This window comes from Protopterus annectens, chromosome 3.part1 (genome assembly GCF_019279795.1).
Source record: "Protopterus annectens isolate FY-2018-M chromosome 3.part1, PAN1.0, whole genome shotgun sequence".
Taxonomy (NCBI): Eukaryota; Metazoa; Chordata; order Ceratodontiformes; family Protopteridae; genus Protopterus; species Protopterus annectens.
The window spans coordinates 978,018,663-978,028,453 of NC_056732.1; positions in this window are offsets into that span (position 1 = coordinate 978,018,663).

Here is a 9,791-nt window from a genome sequence, read left to right on the forward strand (position 1 = left end):
GTTCCAAATAAAGCTATCATTAGTCTTAAAATGCATTTCCTGGAGAAATACTACTTGTGCCTTATTTAGTTTTAAATATTTTAGTAAGCTTGATCTTTTATTTGCATTATTTAAGCCATTAGTATTTAATGATAAGAATGTTAACTCCATTTCAAGTTATTGTTGGAAGAAACATTTTGCTTATTTTTTATTTTGATTATAGTAGTTATACCATATTCTCTGATAACACTGAATGTTATTTTTACATGTGTAACCTTGGTAGTGTAATTTAATGTTCTTTCTTCTTTAAATACAAGTAGGGTAAAATTCTGGTCATGCTTTAAAAAAGTACTTCTATAAAACATTAATTCTAAAGTATCAAATACAAGTAAATATGAATTTCCCATTAAACATGGAATGAAAGTCATTCCTAATCCAATAGATATAGATAGTCTATTGGATTATCACTCATACCTTTAACCAAAAATATCAACTGAGCTCCATACGTTAAATTATTATATGGAAAATTTTCTTAAAAGAGATATGAAATTCTATATTATTATATTATTGTTATATAGTATTTTATAAATCAGGATGGAATGTTAGTAGTGTAAACAATTATTATGTTGACTTAAAGAATATCCAATATTTAGTTACCCTTAAGAGATACCAAAACATGTCAGATATGTCATTTTGGATAAATTAAATGCAACAGAGGGGCATACACTAAATAAGCCAACAACAAATAGATTATTGCTAAAATAATTTGACTAAAAGGACTCTGCAGGAGACAATGAGTGATTACTAATGAAATATGAATTTACTGTAGGTGTACTGTCTTCCTTTACTTTCCCATTCTTCAGCTCACCAACTTCAACTTGCACTTATGAAAAAACATGGCTTATCAGTGGTATCCTGACTCTGAGTAGAGGCACCCTACATTCTACTGTGCAGTGCTTTTACATATTTATTGATTTACAAAGCAGAGTCTAAGAATGAATTATGATCACCCTGACAATTCCCATCCTGCATAGGGCACCTCCTGCTTCCAGAATGGGTAATCACATCAGGTCTAGAATGAATGTGAAGGTACCTATATGGTAATCAAGACTTAATTTAGGTAAGTATTAATCAAATAGTATTTAGAGCATCTTGGAGAGTTCTCGAGACAGTTAGAATACTCTTAAACCTCTCCTCCCTTGACCAAAAACAGAGATTTCCCTTTACTTTCTTTCCTTTGTTTTATATCAGTACTAAAAAAGGAAATTCAGCAAACAAATGTAAACAGAAATAACATTCAGTAGTCTGTCTTGTACATGAGTTGCAATCCATTAAACAAGTCAGTGACTAACATCACCTTAGTAAACATTATAAAGACAAATTAGAAATAATTTCCTAGCTCTTTAAATTTTCTGATAAAGCAAAAAGTTAACAATAAACTATTTTAACTAAAAGTATAAAGCATTTCAATTTTTCATTGAATATATGCATTTCTACTTATATTGTAGTGTCAGTAGCTGTCTTTGAAATCTGTACAATACTTCACTTCTTCAAATCATTCCTTCTTCAATTCAGGTTTTGTTTGGTCAAAACGGCAACAATATTTCAAGGGCACAATTAATATTTAGACTGATGTTTCAAGTAAATAACTTGCGAGTTGCCAATTGAATTAGTTTAGAATGTATGGTTAGGGCAAATACAACATGTTGCAAAAATAATATGTATTTTTTCGTGTGCTCTAGAGACTGTCATATGCAAGTGACATATATAATGTAGCATATATAGAGCAGATAGCTTATGAATTCAGGTTGTTAAAGTAAGTTATGCTTATTAATCAGGCAGTTTCATTTAAATTCATAAGTAATTTGGGGACATTTGAATTGAGTTTCCAGGAATGTGTAGTCCAATGTGAGTAACTGAGTCCACTTTTCCTCATAAACATATGACACAATTCGTTAAACAAAGCAGAGTCTAACATCTGTCTAATAATCATTATAAAGACAAAGAATAGTAATCTCCTACCTCTTCAAACGTTCTGATATCGCATAATGTTGACCGTAAGCTATTTTAACTGGAAGACTAAAACATTTCAATACTTCCTTGTGAATATATATTTTTACTTTTACTGTAGTGTCATGAACTGTCTTTGAAATCCTATCCATTACTTCTTTCAAGTCATTCATTTTACAGTTCAGATTATATTTTGTCAAAATGTCAATAGCATTTCAAGGGCATATTTAATATTTAAACTGATATTTTTAATGAATAGCTATCAGTTACCAAGTGAGTTTGTACAAAGTGTGAGGTAACTGCAAAGATAACATGTTGCAAAAAGTAATATGTATCTTTTCATGTCCACTAGAGACTGACAATTTCAAGTAACATACAAAATGTAACGTTTACAGTGCAAACAGCTTGTGAAATCAGCATGTTAAACTAAGTAATACTTTTTAATCAAGCAGCTACATTTAAGTGCACATGTAGTTTAGGAACATTTCAGTTGTGGTTCCAGGAATTTGTAATCTTATGAGGATAAATCATAAAATATTACAAATAGTCCTATTATGTATTTATTTTACCTTGCTTAGGTTGTTTTTCATTTTAATAACTAAACAACATTACTTTTTCTTATTTGTTATTTGTAAGGCTAAATGCACTTTGCAGGTTCACGGTGTCCTTAGAAACTGCAGCTGTTGTTTACTGTTACTATGGCAACGCAAATAGAATGTGAAGAAAGCTTCACTTCTCTTGACCAACAGTACATTTTTCCATCCTTTTTTTTATATATTTGTGAATACTAAAAGGAAATAATTCAAAGGACATATGTACATGACTGGAACATTTCAGAGTTAATCACAAACATGTCCCCAATCCCAATAAGCATAACAGTGACTATCATTAATCTAATACATATTGTAATAATTAATTAAGTTCACTATTCCAATTATTCTACCTTAAAACTAGATTAGTTTAGACTATTTTTTATCTATGTATAGAAAGTGAGTTATTAAATATATACAGACTATATTAGTATAGTAAATAGAACAGAATTTAGAAAGGGAGACAAGATGCAGTTAAAATAGTAATGAGAAATGAGAGAAGAGAGAAAAAGAAAAGAGAAAATTAAGAGAAAATACACATATACTATTTATGTTGATGTACAGTATAAATATTTTATGTGCTATATAACCTTCCTGTGAAAGAAAAGTACCCTGTTTTACATACCTGAGGTAATGTGAAAACTCTCATGTGCCATCTATTTTCAAAAAATATAGATACAGATTCCAGTAGTTAGTTAACTTTGTTTTAAAATTCCAAGCAGTAAAATTGGACCTTTGAAGTAATGTTAAAACAATTCATATCGTAGTAAATGCTTTGAGAGATTTGGTTATAACAGTATCAGTCTTTTGCTTCTTCTTTTTGACATCTGTCCAGACATTTGTTTCTTTTGTTCTCTTGAGAGAAGGTGACATCCAATCCATATCTTCTGGTAAAGTAATCAGTAAAGTAATTAGTCTTAATAAATGAAGAAGCTTCCTCTAAGTCAATAAAAGTCCTCATCTTGTTGGCATACAGTATTCTTATCTTAGCTGGATATGAAAGTTGTGCCTTGATGTTATTTTGTTTCAGAAACTTTATCATTGGCCACACTTTTTTCCTTTGTTTCATTATTCTAAATGAATAGTCATTATCAAATCTTATCAGGCTCTGTTTATATTTTAGTGGTGCCTTCCTCCAAGCAGATCTTAAAATCAGTTCCTTGTCCAAGTATGAAAGTAATTTGATATTTATTGACCTAGGAGGAGAGTTTGAGTTAGTGGCAGGTTTCCCAAGAGCTCTGTGTGCCCTCTCAATGCCAAAGGAAAGTCCTTCTTTTAAATTTAAAAAGTCAGGGATCCAGCTTGATAAAAAGGAAATAATATCCTCACCTTCTGTATTTTCAGGTAATCCAAAAATTCTGATGTTATTTCTCCGCTCCCTATTTTCCAATTCATCTACTTTATTAACCAACCAAGTGTTTTGTTTAAGAAGCAGTTCTTTCTGTGTTTCCTCTTCCTTAAGTCTGCTTTCTAAGTCATTTAGAAAAACCTCTATTCCTGTTATCCTTGTCTGGTATTGTTATAGCATTTTCTTGAGGGTGTCAGCCTGTTTTTGATTGATTGTTTTAAGATTTCCTAGGTTCTCTTTAAAATCATCCATCTTCAAAGACAACTCCTGCATGGTAGATGCCATCTGTTGTAGTTGCTTCTTTAAGATAGCATACTGATGAGAATTCCTTGAGTTGCTCATTTTAACAAGTGAATATATCTCCAAGCTTTTTGACAGGAAATTATTTGTAAAACATCACCAAAGTTTCTAATTATGTAAATTAGACCTTTATCTATAAGATTTTATACTTTCAAGACAAAAAAGAATATTTTTCCTGTCTTATTTAACTAGTTATATGGAGCTCTAAAATACTGCTGCTTTCATTTAGCCATTCAGGCTCTGCCCCCCTTTGAAGGATTCTTTGACTGCACCTAGTTTGCAATCACCTGCAAACTTGATCGGTCAGAGGCCCTTGATGTTGGCCTTGACTTCTGAGACATAGATGTGAAAAAGCAGCAGCTCTAACACAGAGCCTTGAGGAACTCCACTAGTGACTGGCCTTTTTGTAGAAGTAGACTCCACTGTCTTAACTTCTTGGGTCCTAGCTTTGAGCCAGCTGGCTATCCATTGGGCGGCATAGGTGTTTATACTTAATTTTGTGTTTGTCTACATGCCTGAGTGGGGCATTGTGTCAAATGCTTTGATCAGGTCAAGGCATTCAATGTGCACCATTTTACCCTCATCCATTGTTTTCATGACCTTCTTGAAGAAGTCCAACAGATAGAGTAGGCATGACCTGCCCTTGACAAAATAGGGTTGGATTCAGTGTCTGAAGGTTTCTTGTGTCATCTATTTTACCATTTCCATGATAATTCATTTCATGGCTTTAAATACGAGACTAGTCAGACGTATGAATATGTAGTTACATAGATCAATAGTTGTCTGGCCTTGTACAGAGGGATGATGGTTGCAGTCCTCCATTTGCTTGGCATGAACCTTGTCTGGAGCCTATGGTTAAACTGCAATTCTAGTGATCCTAATAGGCTGTGGTTCATGCTATTAAATAGAGATACTGGGATATTGTTGGGGTCCATCAATGCAATGTTCCTATCCTTGGACAGAGCATTGAGGACCTGTTCCTTAGTGACAGTGGGGGAGTTAAGGTTTAGGGTATTTCCTGAGGGTTGTTAGGGGGCAGAAGGGGAAAAATTGGATCTAAATTTTCAACCAATAGATTTCCTATATCATCTGGCTCAGTATAGGTGGTTCCATTTATAATCAGTTTGCCATATTGTTATGCATTGCCTTAGAGTTTGCAGACATAGGTAAATAAGGCCTTGTGGTTATCCTTGGTCTTGGATGCCATTTCTTAACTCAAATTTGGCTTTGGCAAACTTAGCTAACTCCCTGAGTTGCTTGTTTAGATTGATGAGGGAGTTTTTACCTTCTTAGTCATTGCACTTTCCAATACATTTTTCCCATGATTTTCTTCATTTTCTTGTACAACCTATTGATGCTGGGATTCCACCAGGATGGCTTGTTTTTTTTTTTTGAGTTTGCCTTCATCTATCGTATTAACTATGCTTCTTAATGACAGCTGAAGTTTCTATCAACTTCAGTTGTTCCTCAGTTCAACTCCTGAGTTCATACTTCTCTAGGACACGTGTCTGGAGCCAGCATCACTATTTATAATCATATGACATTCCTCTTGCTTTCTAAGCCTGAATGAAAAAATGGAGAGCAAACTTTCAATAATGTAAATCAAATGCCAGACTTGAATTGGAATCCAAAAGCAAAGAAAGGCTTTTTAACAATCAAAATTATAACAATAACAATACTCACTTTCATACTTAAATATTTTAAGTTTTACAATTAATTTTTTAACTATGTACCAGTAAGTTCAGTTGATCTAGATACATAAATTTGTAGATGTTGACTTTTTCATATATAAATATACATATTTTCATATATTCACTTAAAGTACACCTGATAAATACATGGCTATGTCCATGCATTACATAACCTATGTCTGTCCACTCTTAACATGTACCTATCCTATTATTACTACTATTAATTTGCTACAGTCTTGGGAATCTTTTCTGCTGATTTCAAATTTTATATCACGTTATGTTTAACCATGTTATTTGATTCTGTATTAATGTTCTTTTATTTTGTGTATGTATATATATATATATATATATATATATATATATATATATATATATATATATATATATTGTATTAGTATCATGTGTCTAATTATGTGTTACTTACTGTGGAGATTTTCTCCCAGGGCCTCTACTGTAAATGGACCTGTGTCCAGTTGGACTATCTCGGTAAACAAATGTAAAATAAAAATAAATAAAAATATTTTAATAAGATCAGGTATGTTTCTGTTAATATTCTGTCATTCATTTGATAATTTATTATAAGGCAAATTTGTCTGTCTTTTATTAATGATTCATGCACTTCACTACATTCATGGTGTTTGACTAGATTCTTTGACTCGATAAAATAATGATCTAAAGTACTTTGGAGATGGCTGCATGCTGACCAACAGCTTAACTTCAGTTCTCCCAATGTGAAAAAAGAAACTGAGAGATAAGTCTAATAATTCTGCCAGTTTTAATAAAATTCAATTAATGGCAAGTAAATGCACTGCCTGAAATCCAGCAAGGAAGAAACTTAGACAGAGTGAATGAATATCAGGTAAGCAAAAGAAAACATTAACTGTGAAGTATCCTGTAGCTATTCAAAAAAAGTGGCTCAAGCTCAAGATTTGGTACAAGAAATTGCCTCCAATAATTTAGTGGAAAAATAAATCAAATGTGCTCAAAGCTGATTAAACTAAATGAAACATTTGTGGAGTATATCAATTCAAATTACAAAAGGCTGGAAAATGGAAAAGCTTTAAACAGCTAATCAGATGAATTAATAAAACTGTAAAAATCAGAAGTCAAAATGAAGAAAAAGCTGACTGAGTATGAGACATTTCAGAAGAGCTCTTTCAAAAATGGTAGCTAGAGAAGAGAGCAAGAGCACACAGAGAAAACCTGAGATTTTCTACTGTACCAGAGAAACTGGAAGCACCAGACTTTATTAATTTTATGGCAGCACAAATAAGCATCTGGACTTATATTCCACAATAGGATTTCTTAATTGAAAGAGCACATTGTCTGTATGCTCCAACCTGGACATGAGAAAGCAGCCAAGACCTGTATTAGAAAAGATGCTTTCATAACAGCAGAAAGAGTTGATCCTGACAAAACTGTAACAGAAGGGCAAAGTATTAAAAACCTGGAGACAGTAGAGTGTTTGTTAAAAAAATGATTATTCACTGTACACCAGGCATAAGAGAACCACATTTATCCCAGCAATCAGGGAATGGTGAGAGGCAGATGTGAGATTCAAGCCGCTGTATCCAGCTGTCTTCAGAATATTTTTTTCCTGGAAGATCAAAGTTATTTTTGCTGCAGATCAAGCTAGGTGGAAATACAAAAGTTTGTCCAAAAAAAGTAAACCAAATAGAAGAGGACGCTGCTCCTCATTCTTCTTTTAATAAAGCTCATAGAGAGACTTTCCCAGTGAAATGGTTTCCAATGTCCCAAAGAAGATCCTTCTGGGAAGGAAAAGGCACAGCAGCTGGCTAGAAGAACCTGGAATACCTTGGACTTGAACCGAAGTCTGGGGTTTTAGATGGAGATGAACAGGAAGAAGACCAGAAACACTGAAATAAGTGAATAAATGTGAGACTATAAAGCATCAGTCACATTTATAATGTATGGCTTTACAAGAAAAAGTGGATGAAAAAGATTGGACTTTTGTTAACTTTGTTAAACTTGTTGAGGATTCAAAGGCATGTACCCCACATCATGTCATTAATGTTTGGCAGGACACTAAAAGAAAAAAAAGAAAGAGAAAAAGTAACTGTAAGTAAAACAATTTTTATTCTTATCAATATTTGTATAAAACATTTCATGATACAAATTATATGTTCTATAGTAAACCATTTTCAGTGATTGTTGAATGTGATAAATATACTAAAGTGAACAAGGACTTGTATTATATTTTTTAAGAAATATAGGCATTACAATGTAAAAAGAGAAATAAGGCTGAACAAAAGCATGCTTAAGTTAGGCTGTAATTTTAGGCTGTTGGGTAGGGGATTGGGTGTAAAAGTCCACTGATTATAATATATGTAGAGTTGATATGTTTTCCTTTACTTTTGCATAGGTGAGTATATTGATTACTGCCCTTGGCTTAATTTAATAACAACTTTCTTGTGTACGCAAAATAAGAGAAGAATATGAATATAAATAAAGCTTCCTTTAGCAAATAAATGTTTAGTGTGAGTTGAGATGTCTGCAGCTGAGGGCAGCTGTGCACTCTGTTCTTATGTTTACATGGAGACAAGCTGACAACAAGGACAGGTAATAAATCTCGAGAGTTCTGGGCATTGTTTACTGAGAGAAACATAAAATGAAAAGGTGCAAGGGCGAGCAGCTTAGTAAAAAATAAAGTCTGAAATTATTGGAAGTGAATGAGCGATGGCAGCTTTCCTGGTACCTAAATACTTTAATGCATTTACTAGAACAGTGTATAATTTACTTTTATTTAAAGACAACCACTGCAATTTTATTAAGACTAAAAGGTAGTGTTTTCTGAAAGCATACAAGCTGTTTTTGACATATATGAGGTGAATAAAGATAAGACAAGAACAGACAGCAATTAGTGTAAGTAGGAGCACAGGCTGTAATATGGACCATACCACGGATAATCTTAAGTTTAGGTTAGATAATGCCAGTGGGTGCATCTGTCAATTTGGGACATTTGTTCAAATCAGGTAGGTTAAACTTCATTATCTGAAGCTGTATAGCCTTGTGTGTTTCTTTTAAGGTAATAGGTTATGGGAGTGTTTAGGAGATGTTTGTTTTTTTTTTGTTTGTTTGAGGGTTTTCATTTGAACAAAAGATATGGAAAAATATTATATAGGTTCAAATGAAGATGACAAGAAACAGCTGTATAAGGGATCAGTCTGCCAAACATTAGCAGATGCATGCAACACAAAAGCTGGAAACAGACTTTTAGAAAAGCTGTTATATAATAGGTAAGAATAATAACTTCTTATCATAATGGCTATACTATTCCTATTATTTTGGAACTTGAATGGCCTCATAGGTGTAAGAATATTGAATTATATTAATAAATGTATAGTGCAAATAGCGGTGTTATGGGAGACACATTTGAAAAGATGTGAGCATGCACATTTAATAAAGAAAGGATTCCAATATGGATAGTCACCAGAATATCAAGAATTAAAAGAAAATATAAGTACTTATATTATTTGCTAGAGGAGCTCCAATAATGATAGAAGAGGAAATAAATAACAATGGTAGATTTGTTGTAGTAAGAAGCTTCTGGCATGGAAAGAGGATTATGCTGGCACATATTTATATTCCACCTAAGACTGCTATTATGGAGCTTAAGAAAATTTTGTGAGAAATAAACTTTCAGCAGAGAATATTAATCATAGCTTGGGAATGAAACTTGATTTGCAACACTGAGGATGTATCTGGAGGACTGAGAAGTAAACATGTAACATAAAGGTAGATTTCTGAAGAAATTTATGAACATATTTGGTATGGAAGATGTGAATTCAGTAGTAGGAACTCAAAGAGAATTTACATATCATTGTACAAGGTACAATAACTGGGCTAGACTAG